This window comes from Protopterus annectens, chromosome 11.part0, assembly GCF_019279795.1.
Source record: "Protopterus annectens isolate FY-2018-M chromosome 11.part0, PAN1.0, whole genome shotgun sequence".
Classification (NCBI taxonomy): Eukaryota; Metazoa; Chordata; order Ceratodontiformes; family Protopteridae; genus Protopterus; species Protopterus annectens.
Window position 1 is genome coordinate 1,035,082,685 of NC_056745.1, and position 17,266 is coordinate 1,035,099,950.

At 40.5% G+C, this 17,266-nt stretch overlaps 1 protein-coding gene across 2 annotated transcripts in view; it reads left to right on the forward strand.

Moving 5' to 3' along the window:
• GRAMD4 (GRAM domain containing 4) overlaps positions 1-17,266 on the forward strand; it is a 2,037,033-nt gene that overhangs the window by 919,372 nt on the left and 1,100,395 nt on the right. The gene's annotated exons all lie outside the window — the stretch shown is intronic.

Here is a 17,266-nt window from a genome sequence, read left to right on the forward strand (position 1 = left end):
CGCTGTCAGAGGATGCCAGACATCCTGTGGAAGGGGAGCTGAGAAGAGTTGCAAGGAGAGAGTTGAGACAGGCTCAGCTCTCAGACCCTACACTGCAAGGCCTGAGGCAGGTAGCTAGGGAGGCACCTGATTCTCAAGGAGAGGGGGAATCTGTATACTGTGACAAAGGGTTACTATACAGATAGTGGACCCCTGAGGAAGGGCTAGAAGGTGAGAGAGTACAGCAGTTGGTAGTGCCTAGAGCCTACCGTCTGGCACTTCTAGCCATAGCCCATGATATTCCCTTTGCAGGTCATATGGGCATAAAACGTACAAAGAGGCATATTATGTAGAACTTCTATTGGCCTGGAATTTCCAGAGGTGTAACAGGGTACTGCAGGACCTGTGAGCAGTGCCAAAAGGTAGGCAAGGCAGGAAACAAGGTGAGAGGTCCTTTGATGCCTTTGCATGTGATTGGGAGCCATTTCAGAGGGTAGCTATGGATATTGTGAGTCTGAGTACCCCACGTTCCACAGGGAAAAATTATATCCTAGTGGTAGTGGATAATGCTACATGATACCCTGAGGCAGAGAATGTGGCAAATGCTTTGCTAGAGATTTTCAGCAGGGTAGGTTTCCCAAAAGAAATACTGTCTGACAGAGGTGCCGATTTCATGTCAGACCTGCTGGCTTGTCTGTGGAAGTCCTGTGGGGGTGAAGCACATGAAGACCACCCCCTACCATCCTCAGACTAATGGTCTTGTTGAGAGGTTAAGCTCTACAATCAAGTCCATTCTATGGGCATTTGCAGATCAGTTTGAGTGGTAGTGGGACAAATATTTGCCCCATCTGTTTGCTTACAGAGAGGTTCCCCAGGAATCTACAGGTTTTTCACCATTTGAGTTGCTCTATGGGCATAGGGTGAGGGGACCTCTAGATTTAGAGATGAGTGGGAAGGTGAGTGCGAGACTCACAAGGAGTCTGTTGTGGCATACGTCCTAAACTTCAGGACAAGGCTCAGGGAACTCATGGGCTTGGCCTAGGAGAACCTGGCAGAAGCCCTACAACAGTAAAAGGTGTGGTATGACAGGAATGCTCAAGCTAGAGAGTATGCTGTGGGGCAGCAGGTAAGGGTTCTCAGTCTTGTCAGACACAACAAGCTGCAAGCAGCTTGGGAGGGTCCCTACAAGCTGGTAAGAAAAGTAAGTGATAACTACATGATGAAACTGCTAGGCAGAAGGCCGAGGCACAAATTTTACTATGTTAACATGATGAAACCTTACCATGATAGGAAGATCCTTGTGCTGATCATTTGCAGTGGATTGCAGGAGGAGTCTGAGGGAGATCTGGGGACTTATCTCCTTAGTGAGGCCCGGACTGACACCTCGGTGGAAGGGGTAGCAATATCCCAGCAGCTGTCTCCTACCCAGGTTCGAGAACTCTGAGCAGTGTTGCAGGAAATTGGGGACATGTTCACTGGGAAACCATGGTGCACCCACCTGATGCAGCACCAGGTGGATACAGGACCCCAAAGGCCTATTAGGCAGGCCCCTTATAGGGTGCCTGAGAGAGTCAAACAGACTCTGAGGGAAGAGGCACAGGTGATGTTGGAACTAGGGGTTATTCAAGAGTCCAACAGTCCCTGGGCCTCCCCAGTGGTGCTGGTGCCAAAGAAGGATGGCAGCACCAGGTTCTGTGTGGACTACAGGAAATTAAGTAGTCACACAAGAGTCGGATGCTTACCCCATGCCTAGGACAGATGAGGCCTTAGAGCTGCTGAGTATCTTACAACCATTGATCTTGCCAAGGGTTACTGGCAGGTGCCCTTAGCTCCCATTGTAGAGAGAAGTCGGCCTTTGTGACTCCTTTTGGCTTGTATGAGTTCACAAAGATGCCCTTTGGGATGAAGAATGCCCCAGTGACTTTCCAGAGGCTGGTAGATCATATCTTACCAGGAGCAGGAGTGTTTGCCCTTGCTTGCATAGATGATATTGCCATCTACAGCCATTCCTGGCCAGAGTACCTTCAGCATGTCAGGGAGGTGCTGGGCAGACTACAGAAGGCAGGGTTGACCATTAAGCTGAACAAGAGGTCTCCTACCTAGGACATAGGAGTGGGGAGTGGTAAGATAAGGCCAGAACCTGCCACAGTGGAAGCCATTCAGGCATGGCCTGCACCTGTTACCAAAAAGCAGGTTGAGGGCATTTTTAGGGACAGCAGGGTACTACAGAAAGTTTGTCCCCAGTTATAGTACCATAGCCGCTCCCCTCACAGACCGGACAAGGAAGAACAGGCCAGATAAGGTAGTGTGGACCCCAGCATGTGAGAAAGCATTCCAGAAGCTTAAAGAAGCTTTGGGAGGACCCCCTATGTTAGCCAGTTCAGATTACTGCAAAGAATGTGTTGTGCAAGTGGATGCTTCGAACCATGGGGTGGGGACTATACTTAGCCAGATTTCTTCAGAGGGGGAAGAGCACCCAGTGGTTTATCTCAGTTGCAGTCTCCAACCCAGGGTGGAATGCTATGCAGCGGTAGAAAAGGAATGTCTAGCCATAGTGTGGGCACTGCAGAAACTTCAGCTTTATCTGTATGGAAGAAAATTCACTGTAATGACAGATCACAACCCCCTAATGGTTAAACAGAGCCAGCCAGCAAAATGCTAAGTTGCTAGGATGGAGCCTGGGGTTGCAAGCATATGATCTGTCAGTGCAGCACCGCAATGGGATTAGCAGTACCAATGCAGATGGGCTCTCAAGACAGGAAATGGGTGAGGTACACTCAGATAGACCTAACCCTCTCAAGTGACATTTATCAAGGGTCACTTGAAAAACTAGCTTGAGTTCTCCGGGGGGAGGGGGGAATGTGAAGATTGGTAGAGAAGGGTGAAGGCTGCCAGCCTAGCTAGATAGAATTGTGCAGATAATTCTGTCATTTGTAAATATAAATGTAAAATACAGGCTTGTTTGTTAAATTAAAGAAAATACTGTAAAATGTCGAACTTCAAGATTGTAGCAACCTTGCCATCGTCTGTAAGGAAAACTAAGTCAAGCATTTCAAATCTTTCTTTTGAAGTTAAAATTATTTCAAATATATCCTTTGATCTGTAGAGCTCAGAGTCAGCCTGTCTGGGCTAGCACATTCTTTCTGTTTTAACTTGAATAATTACTAGAGTGTACATGTGAAATGTCTTTTATTGTTGTAGTTTCCTGAGCAGGTGTTAGCTTCCTAAATAATGTAGCCTGTTGGCCTGGGAACTCTAGACTAAGTGTCAAAGAAATGATGTAATGGGAACTAAATGAGAATGATGTAATCTGGGAGGGCCCAGCAGAAATGTTTTAGTGATTTTAAAAACTATTGCTCAGAGAGAGGGACTTGTAAGCATTTTGATAATTTTGATCTTGGACATCCAACTTAGCACTGCTTATGCTCTCTTTATGTAAGTAGTATGTTAGAAGTATGTTTTCTTGTAGCAATAGCTAGAAATTAGAAAAGATTAGACTAAGTGTTTTTATGTTATGTCAGAACTGTACTACTGAATTATTTTAAGTTTTTGTGTGTTCTCTGAACTCTTGAGTAGCACTGTGGTGTAGTAGTATTGTCTTGTGTTTTTAGTATTTGTTATTAAATATTTTTAAACCCTTTTCATGTGTGGCTAGTTTATGTAGAGATAAGTTAAGCTCTAGAGTGCATTGCATATTTATAGAGTTTATTGTACAAAGTCACTCTAATAAGCCTTAAGACTGATTAGTCACACTTACCAATTGGCTAATAATATTGCACAGTAATAATTGGACACCCTTTTAAGGGCCTTTTAGTAGCTGATAAATATTAGCTGGTGGTGGTAGTAATTACTACCGTATAGTCTGGGTATAGGGGCACAGCTGGAGAATCTGTGTCAACCTTTCCCTGGAGTGTCTGTGAAGTTGTATAAAGACTTATCTCAGTGTGTGTGTGTCAGCTACTTGGGCAGGGACAGGAAGCACTGGTTGGACAGAGAGGGTACTGGAGGTTAGCTTGCTAGGTAGGATGAGATCTGGACCCTATAGCTGTGTCAGTGGGGAGTCTTATTGGGGACCTGGAGAGCAAGAGAGCAACCAGCCCCAGACTGACTGTGATCTCTTTGTGCACTTAAGGGAAATTGTAGTTTACTGTGTGTATTTGTTATCCTTTCGTCATACATGAGACGCCCTCTCTGGTGTTAGTGGTGAGGATTGAGGCTCCTAGATTGCTGGGCCAGGGCACAGGCATCACAATATGTCTCCCAAATATACAACAAAGTCTAGAAGATTTGGAATCTTTGCTTGGAAGTGTTTATGTAGGTATTTTTATACCCCAAGTAGACGTCAAAGAATTTTTCCTCTGGTAGTCACCAAATGTTGGAGGTGTGACTGGGAAGAAAGAGGTAATGGGGAACATACTTTCTGGGAGTGTAATGAGTTGGCAGACTTTAAAGATTCCCAGAAGACTTCTCTGTCAGATATACAGGGTGATCAAATTGGTGCAACTAAGAAATGATTTTTTTGTGCTATGATACAGGATCGGAATTGCCTAGACATAGTAATGTCTTGCTGAATCGAACTCTGGTGGCTGCCAAAAAAGCAATTGCTAGAAAATGGAAATCAACGTCAAAACCAGCTTTACTAGAAGTAGAGATAAAACAACTGGAACTGAGACCTTTAGAAAAGGGTAGGAGCAAATTACATAGGAAAAAATGGGAAATGTCAAAATACATAGAAGAGGAACAAAGTGTAAAAGGAGGCAGGATTTGAATGAGCTGTATAATGTCTGACTGACAATGTCTGGTTAGATTATAAGTGATGTATAATGTTTGCAACTACAATGATGTAAGAGTGGTTTGTGATGCATAATGTTTGCATCTAAAATTACAAAATATGATTTGTTAAATGCATGGTTGCCGGGTCTCTCTTATATGGACGAAAAATCAAAATCTCGAATGCTCGGATGAGCAAAAATGCAGGTAATTGAAATTGCTATTGTGGGGGGCTGCACCCCCCCTTAAAATATATTACAACTCCGAGATAGCACTACAGTGAGGAAAGGGCAAATTTTCCGATCTTCACTGTACCACGATCTCATAATATCGTTTTCAATTACCTGCATTTTCGCTCATCCTAGCGTTCGAGATTTTGATTTTTTGTCCTGATAGGAACCCTGATTGCCTATGTCATACGTGATAATTTAATAAAGATGTCTCTTGTTTTAAAAAAAGTTCACAAAGTCCTTTTCCTCTTCTGTTGCAATAAGTTCTACCAGCTGCTAACTTCACAGCAAGTTTATTGCAGCATAAGTGCTGTACTCGGCAATCTTTCCAAATCCTTCTTTTATCCCCATCCTGTACATTTCTGTCATCTTCAAAGTGTTAATATGTTCTGTCTTCCCTCAGATATGTTTGAGTCAGACCTGAAGAATACTGGTTGGACATGCAACACACTGAAGTGCTCCACTAATAGGTTTTCTATTTCCCGATGTCTCTCTCACCATAATCTTCTGTGTCCTTCCATTCAACCATGCAGCTGTCTAGTTCCTGAGTCCTGGTCCCACCACCAACCACTCCAGTTTTCCTCTCAGTCTTCTGCATGGGACCATATTATTGGCCTTGCTTATGTCCAGTTAGACTACATCTACTGCGACTTCTCTGTCAATTTAATCTCATACACATCAGATGAATTTGCTGTGCAACTTCTGTTGCAAACTAAAGCAGAATTAGTCCAAATTTAAAAAGGCATTAGTTATAATATAGGCTTCAGCTGTAAAACTGGACCAGGTTTGTCTCTGCCTCTGTGTCACCAAAGGATAAATCCTTGACTGTGATGCAGACACCCTGAGCTTGATTAGAATATTAAAGGGGGAATAGTACTGAGCAGCCATGGAATGCCTGTCGGAGGGGGTAGCTAGCTCCCTGTCAGCTTTTCTGGTGCTCCTTTGCTGTGGGTAAAGGCCCAAAGTGCAGAAAGCTTGCGTGACTTGTGCGAGTATTGGGAGTAACATGCATTGTGACTATTCAAGCTAGTGGTGGTGGCCCTGTCTTTGCATGCAAAGGACTCTGCCTTCATATATAGGAGTGGTGGTAGTCTCTATGATAATGTGGGTGTGCATGTCGCCATCAGTGGCAGGACTGGTGGCTATACAGCAAAAGGCCCTCCTAATGCACACCTTAAATGATGTGAAGATTCTGAGGGGACATGCACCATGTAGTTCCTCATCCAGGGAGAAGCATGATCAGTTGACATAGGACCCCAGTCCTAGGAGGGGATTGAGGGCAAGCACTGGAGTAGATTGGAAGAACTGGATGAGAACAGGGGCATAAAGTACCCTCACAACTGCCTGGATGTTTGCCTTCACTTGATGCATTGCCCCATACTGTACTGGGTATGGAAATGGAATGGTCTGAGTCTTGTAAGAGAGAGGCTTAATAGTTGATGCCACAGGACAAAAAAAGCATAAAGAAGGTAAAAAAAAAAGCTGCACCAGATATAAATTACTACTACTTCTAGCCACTTACCCAGATGTGTAGCTGGCTCAACCAGAGCCCTGGACTGGTCCCTGAACTAGTGCCCCACTCCCTTGCTCAAATAGAAGAGCACACCCCCTTAATGCCACAGCTCTTCATTGGAAGAGACAAAAAAAAGGCTGGCTCTAATAGACTGCTCACGGCAGTGTGAAAAACACTCCCTCTCCATGACACATGCCCTATTCCTGCCCTAACTCTAGTGGAAGAGACGAAAAAAAAAAAAAAAGTGCAGCTCCGATAGGCTGCTCATGTCATTGAAAGAGGGTAGGGGACAGAAGTATGCAAGTTGTTTTCTATGTTGGCATTCAGAAATGCCTTTACGGAAAGAAGAATGCAGGAAAAGCACTTCGGGATTGGGCCTTCTAACACCGTGCACCTGAGCACCTGTCATATTTGTCCCATGCTTGCTATGCCACTGCATGAACCTTGGTTTTGTGTTTTGATTAAATTTGGCTTCCTTGGGCTTATTCTGGTTTCCCAACAGTCTTTCTTATCATTTGTGTTGTGTCTTGGGAGTCTTTCCATTTCTCCAGTGTCTGTCCTGCTAAATGAACCTTGTTCATAAGTTGATACTAGGCTATCTGCCCTAGGGCATTTATAAGCCTAGCCAGAGTATGTTTTGGCTTTCGCCTCCCTTTTAGATTAGTTGATTGTGCCTCTGTATAGTAGGTCACAGAAGATTGCCCTTTTAAGCTTAGTTTATTGTGCCTCTGTCTAGCAGGGACATAGAAGAGATCCCGGGGTAAACTTACGATCTCCCATCCACTCGTCAAGATTTCTCTTGAAGAGGGTCAGTGAGGGGCTCTGCCTAAGATGGATTGGGATTTTGTTCCAGAGTGAGAGGAGCCTCTGGGATATGAATCTGTCCCTCCAGCATATCCTATTTATTCCTGTGCTGAGGTTTAAGTCCCTGGGGCATGTAGCTTTAAGGGATTTGGATTTCCTGAGGTGGAGCATGTCCATTAATTCTGGGTTGGACATGGCTTTATACGTCAGGTATAGATCGTCTCTGAGTTAGGCGGTAAGCAACTGAGTAGAGCTGGAGGTTTTTTAGCCAAGCTGCATAGGGCATGTGTTTGAGGCCCTTGATCCTCTTGGTGAGGTACTTTTGGGGTCTCTCCAGTTGCTGCAGGTGTCGGGTAAGGTACATCCCAAATTGGGCATTGTATTCAATTATGGGCCTGATGAGTAGAGGGGCACAATGACCTCTCTTGGTCTAGATGTGAACCCTTTCATGATAAGGTGGTCTATATATATAAGGTCTTTCTAGCCACTTTGGCAATGTGATTGTCAAAGGAGAGATTACTATCTACTTGGGTCCCCAAATCCCTAATTGCTTCTTCCGTACTTAATGGATTACCACCTATGTGGTAATTTGTGGGCACTTTGTTTTCCCAAAGGGGATGAATATGCACTTTTTGGCATTTAACTTGAGGCCATGGCTCTGGCACCAGGTATCCATCTCTGTGAGACCCTTTTGAAGGATGCTTGTGTCAGCCGGAGAGTCTATTATGACTCCCAGTTTGCAGTCATTTGCAAACTTGGGTCAGCCATAGTCCTCCTGTGTTAGCCTGTACCTCAGAGAAGTATAAACCGAACAAGAGAGGTCCCAGGACTGAGCCTTGTGGGACGCCACTTGTAACTGGTTTAGAGTCTGACATGGCACCTGCAATTCTGACCATGTGGGTTCTATCCCTGAGCCAGTTTGCAACCCATCTTGTGACATAGGGGTTGATATTTAAGCTGGTGAGTTTATTTATGATGCCCGAGTGGGGTATTGTGTCAAAGGCTTTTGCGAGTTCCAGGTAGGCTGTGTTGACTACCTTCCCTTCATCTATGGCCTTGGTAACTGTTTCAAAGAAGTCAACTAGGTTTAAGAGGCAAGATCTACCCTTAACAAAGCTGAATTGGGTAGGATCCAGTGTCTGGAGGTTCCCAATGTTTTTGTTTGAGTTACATGATGATACGCTCCATAACTTTGAAGACCAGACTAGTCAGGCTTATAGGGCGATAGTTTCTGGGGTCTGTTGTGGCACCATCTTTGTGGAGCGGGACCACTGTTGCCGTACACCATTCTTTGGGTATATATCCTGTAGTAAGGCTGAGATTGAACAGTGACTTTATGTGAGGGTTCAGTTCTTCTTGGAGCTTGTGTAAGATGCAGCCCGGGACACCGTCCAGTCCCATTGATGCTGTGTTTTTTGCTTTGAAGAGGGCAGCTTTCACCTGTGATGTCAGGGAGGCTACATTCTGTTGGGATAGACATTTGCTCTTTTGGTGGGGAGAAGTTTGCACTGAACCTGTCTGCGAGGATGTTGGCAATGTCTGTGGGTTCAGTGTATTTTTTTGTCATTTTGAACTAACTCAGAGCATATCTGGGAGTTGCCACCCAGATTCTTGACATAACTAAAGAAGGCCTTGTGATTATCTGTAGCATCTTGTGCAATTTTTCTTTCGAAGCTAGCCTTAGATGATTTTATGAGGGATCGTAGTTTCTTGCTAGTACTGATTAGAGATGCCTTCCATTTTTGGGATTTTGCTGTATCATGTAGTAAATTCTTCCTTCTGCTGTATAGCTTATTTATGGCCAGGGTCCACCAGACAGGTCTCCTGCCTTTGGAGGAGTGAATCTTGGTTTTATTTGGGATAGCACGATCCATGCATTCCTGTAGGTGTCCATAGAATGCGTTTGTAAAGGATTCTGTGGTTTGGGCAGTATTTTCCACTGGCCTTGGGGCTTTGAAGGATTCCACCTCAGTTTTGAGAAATGTGAAGTTTGAGAAATTTTTCACCGTGGTTTTCTTGGCTGGGGGTGGGGATGGGATATGGATGTCCAGTGAGATTAATTTGTGGTCTGATCTTACCAATGAGGGGTTTACCTCTGGTATGGAGCATAGATTCCCCATGTTGGTGATGACCAGGTCCAATATGTTGTCCCCTCTTGTGGGAGTGGTGACCAGTTGTTCCATAGCATTTGAGTTTATAAATTCTAGGAACCGTTGGGCGAGGGTGTTGGGGCTTGAGTAGTTTTCCCAGTCAATGTTTGGGTAGTTGAAGTCGCCCAATATTATGGTGTTTGGAGAGACCTTCATATTCTCCAGTGTTCTCAGGAAAGCCGAGTGGGGTTCCTGAGTTTGGGAGGATGGTCTGTAGCAGGTTACAAACTGAAAGGCAGTTTTGCCCACTGTTAGTTACACATGGATGGTCTCCGATGCTTCGTGCAGTGCCACTAACCTGGAGGTGTGGGTATCTTTGATGAATATGGATACTCCCCCTCCTTTTGTGATTCGGTCCGAGTTTTGGGGCTGAAAAGCATGGTATGAGGTATAACTTGGTAGTGCTGGGGTGCTCTCGGGAGCCTTGAACCAGCTTTCTGTTACTGCACAGATATCAATATTCTCCATACTGAGGAGAGCCTCGAGTGCGTGCATCTTGAGATTTAGACTTCTGGCGTTGAGCAGCATTACCCTTAGTTTTTTTTTCCTTGTGTTGTCTATGGAGATGGGTTTGTCTTTTGAGCCTTGCCTAAAAAAGGCACTATGGGGGTAGCAAGAACCTTAGCCAGTATTCTAAAGCCCAGGGGTGACAGGTGCAAGCCGTCCCTAGCGAAGCAACTTGGCTTGTCGAGCATGTCGTCCCAGGCTGACAGACACTGGATCCCCTTTGAATGACACCAATACTTTAGCCAATATTGATCATTTTGTCTTTATACTGTGGCATCATTCTTGGTGAGGGCAAGATGCTACTCAAGGTCAGGGCTACATGATCAGAGAGCTCCTCTGTCTCTTCATATAGTCTAGGGAGGTACGTCTCAGGTCATTCACACCAGCATGGACAATGACTGAGTCATATTTGTACTTGCTTTGGAGTGACCTGAGTGCTTGTGTTATGTGGCGGATCCTGGCACCCGACAGGCAGCTTACAGTGACCTTCTCCTTGTTCAATCTGGTGAGTGTGACTTCAGTGTGTCTGACAATAGTCACCTATTGCAAGTGTATTAGGTGTGTTGTTTAGCCATAAGGGCTGTGACTGTGTGACACACTGACTTTGTGAAATATGTGATACGTGGGTATTGTTGTGGGGTAGCGGTTGCTTGTATGTCTGCTTTGGAGGTCTCTGCTGCTTTGGCAGATTTTTATTTAGAGTCTCCGAGTATGTTTTTATGTGTTTATGTGTTTGGTTTGCTGATGCGATAGATCTATGTGAGACTGGATTTTGTGGTGTGTGTGGTTACCTTCTCCTCCTGACTGACTGCGTCAGTACTGGGTTGAGAGAGCTCAGCCTCCAGTTTGGCTGTATAGTTGCATCTCTCACATATATTTCAGCTTGTTGGGAGGAGGAGAGGGTGGTCTGTGTACATAAGGCATAACATTGCCTCAAGATTCCCAGATTCACTAGCTGGACTGGAAAGTAACCCTGAAACTGACTTTTGGACATGCCAGAATAGTATAACGAACTATGTATGTTTAAATACATTGTTTAGACAATACATTTTTAAATGAATAAATTTTTATGTATTAATTGGTTGATTGGTAACATTTGTAATTAATTAAATAATGGGGTGGAGTTGATGCATATATAAGGGAAGCAGTAACTAGTCTAGTTATTCTGATGAAGTTCGTCGGGTTGACGAAACCCGGTCATTTTGGATTGTGTATTGCTGCAACAACCTTGTGTTGGCTGTACTTGTTTTCTGTACCTGTTTTTACAAGAATAAACTTCCACTATTGCTGCGGAAATTTGGAGAAGATTCTTCAGCGTGGAACTTTTTGGTGACAGTACAGTAGAGTAACATTTTAGCAAGGAGGTAACGTGCATCAGCTGTGGTTTGTGACCGTGGAACCTCCTGGCTTTTTTTTACTAGTTTGTGCTCTACCTTGTTTTGTATTATTATGGAAGACGAGGTGGTTCCGTGGACACCGGAGTAATACTCCAACAGATTAATGCACAGTTAAGAGAGCATTCGGCTCTTATACAAAAACTATTGAGCAAAAACAGTCATGATAATACTTCAATGGTGGATGATTCTCTTGGACTACCATTAACACAAGCTACACCGCATTCTCCAACAGCGGCTTAGCAAGGTAAACACAATAGCGGAGAAATTACTTGTAATAAGAACTTTTCAAACTTTAAAAACTGGCGAGAAAATTATTTTTCATTTAACACAACGAACAGTATATTTCAACCTTTACAAATGAAACAAAATGATGCAATGTGTGAAATGCTTAGAACTTTTGAAATGAAACTGTTTAAATATAAGCGAATACAAATGGAGAATGGTTATTTGCAGAAAAACATAGATTTGCATATGGTCCCCAAAGGATTACGGCTTTGGAAATATCCAAATGGTAGTGAAAACAATGAAAGCATGTTAGATGAGTTACGAACTATTTAACAACACGGAATCTGAATGATGGAAATTATGATAAAATATAACAACATAAGAATAGATAATATGCTCAAGGAACTGGATATACTTAATCAAAATATCAGTCAAGATCCCATGTTTGATGGTCATTACACAAAATATACCACCATCATTAAAGATATAGATTCAAGTTGTGACATTTTATATAACAAAAAATGTAATAAGATCACAAGAGATATAAAAGATATGAGATGGGTGAAATTTAAAATCCAAAATAAACATCGTGACCATGGCAATGAGAAGAGTGTGGATGTTACATAGGAGACAGGAAATGTATGGCGTCACTTCCGATAAGACTCGCAACAACATGGCCCCATGAACATAATATATATAACGAAGAAGGAGTTAGGCGTTGAAAGGCTCCTTAATCGTGGAAATAAACAAACAGAAGATGAATATAGAAACACGGGGCCAAACCCAAAGGTTTTATCCAACAGGCCGGATGGAAGAGTCGATATGAACAATTCATCCGTACATCGAACCATAGGAAATAATGCGCATCCACGGACATGGACAATCTGATAGATATACAAACCTTGGAATTATGTCAACAGCAACGCATACAAGGTTTGTGTAAGAATAATAACGAATTAAATGAACAATTTTTGGGACATACAAATGCTATTGATGTAATTCATACTAATACACAACGAGAATTAGATATGGAAGGTACTACTGGGGAACATGGTTTACATTTCAGTAACGCCAAACAACATGAATATAAGGGTAACCAAACTGACAATATACGGTCTAAGGTATGTGATATGGTATTCACCTTAAACACACAGGAGGGTTACGTATGTAACCAATGTATAGAAATAGAAGGTGTAAATGGTTATGGTAATAATGATTATATGCAAACCAACAATAATGTATATGAACAGAATTGGGATGTACATGTGAATGAACAAGCATATATGAATGAAAATGAAGAATTACCACTTGTAAATAATTATCAGGGTGAAATACAACTGGAACCAACTAAAATACATCACAAAATACACCAGGAAGACCACATTTTATTGGACCTGACTATACATGATTACCCTGACATATTACATTATTCCTGTAATGTGATGAATGATCAACCGGAAAACATAGTAGAACCTATGATTTCTAATGATGGGAATACTAATAATATTAATTATATAAATAATGAAATGGAGGAAAACTATGAAATTAATTTCCCTATTAATTTTCATATTGATTTAAACATTGATAATTATTTAGATAATGTTAATCAATGTATATCAACAAACAATCTTGAGCCAATTAATAGAGAATTTTTAAGTAATCCAAATATAATAACTAACACCCATGGAGATTATAAAATATTTAATTACTCCAAACATGAATTAGAAAGCAAGCATGCTAACCTATTCTCACGAGGGTTTAATTTCACTCCGTCGTAAGGGAGATTAATTAGTTCAATTATTGATCTAAAACTGTTTAGTAGAAAATTAAATTTGAAATTATTTTTTGATGGTGATGTACAAGACAATAGGAACAACAACATAGGACCTGACTTGAGTAAACCCAGCGTATTCAACCCACCTATGAATGATAAAATAGTAACATTTGAAAAACGGGTTGAAATGGACATTAGGGAATTCTTTAAACAATATCGAACACCTATACATAGTAATATGACTAAAAGTGAGGAAGAAATATTTAAATATATATTAAACATCAAAGACATTAGAATAATGAGGCCTGATAAAGGCAGTGGTGTTGTTATAACTGACAAAGGGGACTATGTTTCTTATATGACTACTATGTTATTGGGCAAATCCTATACAGAAATAAGTATAAATGAAATTAATATTGCTCATAAAAGAATTGATAACTTATTAGAAGATATGCTAATGCAGGGTGAAATAACAGAGGATGAACATAAATATCTAACCAATGAATTCCCGGTTATTAGTGGAATATTTGGCATACCAAAAATCCACAAAGGTCTCAATAATTTGCAATTCAGACCAATAGTGAATGGAAAGAGAAACAAAACATGTTTCATAAGTCAATATTTAGACTACCATTTCAAATTAAGTATGTCCAAATTTCCATATATAACCAAGGATTCTTGGGATTTCCTTTATAAGATGAATCAATTCAAAATGACGGATGGAGATATAATGGTAACAATAGATGTATGTAATCTCTTTACATCAATACCACATGATATAGGACTGATCTGGCTAGAGGAACAACTTTTTGAGTCTAAAACATTTGATCAGACAAAAATTAATACCCTGATTAGCCTTATGGAAATAGTACTTAATAACAATTATTTATACTATGAAGGAAATTATTACAAACAGATTGATGGAGTTGCAATGGGGGCAGCATGTGCCCCCATGTATGCAAACTTAATCATGACATACTGGGAGTATAACTATATATTTAATAGTCCATTTCAACAACATATTAAAACATACTCTAGGTATTTGGACGATATATTTATGGTATGGGACAATGATGAAACAGCATTGAAAATATTCCTTGAATACATTAATCAGAATGTTCAATTCCTGAAATTTACACACCACATTGGTCATGAAAATATATCATATTTGGATGTGCAATTAACATATGACAGACATAGAGGAAAATTAAAATCACGTATTCACAGAAAATCGACCTTTTCCAACTCTTATCTTCACTATGACAGCTGGCACCCAGACCATCAGAAGAAGGGAGTAGTTAAAGGTCAGATGGTCAGGGCGGCCAGGATGATTAGTGAAGAAGGGGAATTTAATGAAGAGTTGGAATTTATGGAACATATGTTCATAAACAGGGGATATCCAAAATTCTTATGTGAAACAATTAAACAAGAAGTTAAAACAAAGAGACAGGTAAGAATATATCAAGCCATACTGTGTTATGGCTATGATAAACATATAAATAAAACACATAATGAACACAACAATAACCAGATACCCCTATATATTTCTGTATATGAGGACTCTACCCAAATAAGAAATATTATTATAAGAAATTGGAATTCATTTATTAATGATCATATGGTGGCACAAGTATTTCAGGGACCAATTAAGTTTGTATATAAAAAGGACACATCCTTTAAGGAATATTTTGAGAATAATATGGAAGTACAGAGATATACAACACATAGACCAATAGGCAATTTTAGATGTGGAAGATGTACAACATGTAAGTATATCCATGAGACATCGGAAAAAATTAAAATAAACCTATATAATATTAAAATTAAAGGACATTTTAATTGTCATACCTCAAATGTTATATATGCTGCAAATTGTCAGCATTGTAAAGCTTTTTATATAGGTAAGACAAGTAGAAAATTCAGGAGTAGAATAAAATAACATCTTTTGGATATAAAGCACATGAAAACTACAAATGCTCTAGTGAGACATATCCAACTACATGCTGAGCATAAGTTCAAATTTTGCATCATTGACTATATACTCAATGATGCACAGACACAAAATACGATTTGGACATACAGGAATTAAGATGGCAGATTGCTTTGAATGCCCACAATTGGCGAGGCTCCATGAATATTGTACAATTAAACCCATTCTTATGAAAAATCAAATTAAGGGCAAGCATTGATATATCTTCATTAGTATTTAATTAATAACAACTTTAAACTTTTCAGGAGTGTCACTATAATGTACAAGTCACTATATTGGACAGTTTTTTACAGTCCTGTGCAGTTAAGATAAAACTTAGGTGACATGTATAAATGAAGAAATAATTTCATCCATTCACACATTGCATCTTAAATACACAGGCATATATATATATATATATATATATATAATTTTTTAATTTAAATTGGCAACAATTATTAGTTTAGTATTATTGGTATATATATTACATGTTTTTTATTTTATTATTTTTTATATTATGTCATGTCTTTTTTATTCATATTATTAATTCATTTAAATTTAGAAAAATACATGTATGAATATATAGTATTATGCTAAAACACTATGTTTAAATACATTTTTTAGACAATACATTTTTAAATGAATAAATTTTTATGTATTAATTGGTTGATTGGTAACATTTGTAATTAATTAAATAATGGGGTGGAGTTGATGCATATATAAGGGAAGCAGTAACTAGTCTAGTTATTCTGATGAAGTTCGTCTTGGCGGACGAAACCCGGGTCATTTTGGATTGTGTATTGCTGCAACAACCTTGTGTTGGCTGTACTTGTTTTCTGTACCTGTTTTTACAAGAATAAACTTCCACTATTGCTGCGGAAATTTGGAGAAGATTCTTCAGCGTGGAACTTTTTGGTGACAGTACAGTAGAGTAACATTTTAGCAAGGAGGTAACGTGCATCAGCTGTGGTTTACCGTGACCGTGGAACCTCCTGGTCACTTTTTACTAGTTTGTGCTCTACCTTGTTTATAGTATAACGAACTGTTTTTTTGACTGATCAAAAAGGACCAATAGGGAGCCAAGTACTTATAAAGAGTATAAGAGGGTGTAGTGCTTTCGTTTGTTTGTGTTTACTTATAAGATTACTTATAAGAGCAAGTGCAAGGCTTTGGAATGAAAATAGAGTGCTTACTTTGAGAGTTAGAACAGTTCTAAGGGAAAAAGTGAAGAGTAGACTTTATGGAGCCGGGAATAGTTTAAACCTGTTCAAGCAGCGCTACGTGGTGTGCAAAATCGCACAAATGCAGGTTTTAAAGCAGGGAAACTGAAAGAGATGGGAATTGACCCAAACCGGCCAATAAGCTGCTAGTTTCTGGGCTGAGACCACTCCTCCAGGGACAGATAGGCTACTCAAAGCTCCCCACTCTCACTGGTGAACAGAGAAGCTTACTCCTATCCAAGTAAGGATATGGGCAACACAGGAACCTATGCCACAGTCCAGAATTCAGCAAAGCCTGAAATCTGGACTAAGCTAGTTCAGCAAAGGCGGGAAAAGAGAATATTTTTTTTGTTTTTTTGCAGAATACAACAGAAAATCACACACAAAATACTGTAAATGCTATAAACAGGCTAGCGTACTTGAGTGTGTAGTCTACAACAGTTAAACAATACAAAAATGACTTAAAATGATATTCAACAAGTGCAAACTGTAAAAAGCAGGTAAGGCAATACAATTATAACTTTTTCAAGCACAGATCAACTAGAAACTTGCTTTTTAGGAGGGAAAAGGCAGTCGGAGCAAAAAACAGAGAAAAGAAATACTTAAATCTGATGAAAGTCTCTCTTAGGTCTCTCTGTTGCCTGTATTACTCTGCAGGACACTACGAGGAGCTGTGCGGAGTTGTATACTCAAAAAGGCTGCTCCTCCCCCGGGAGACGCACACAGTT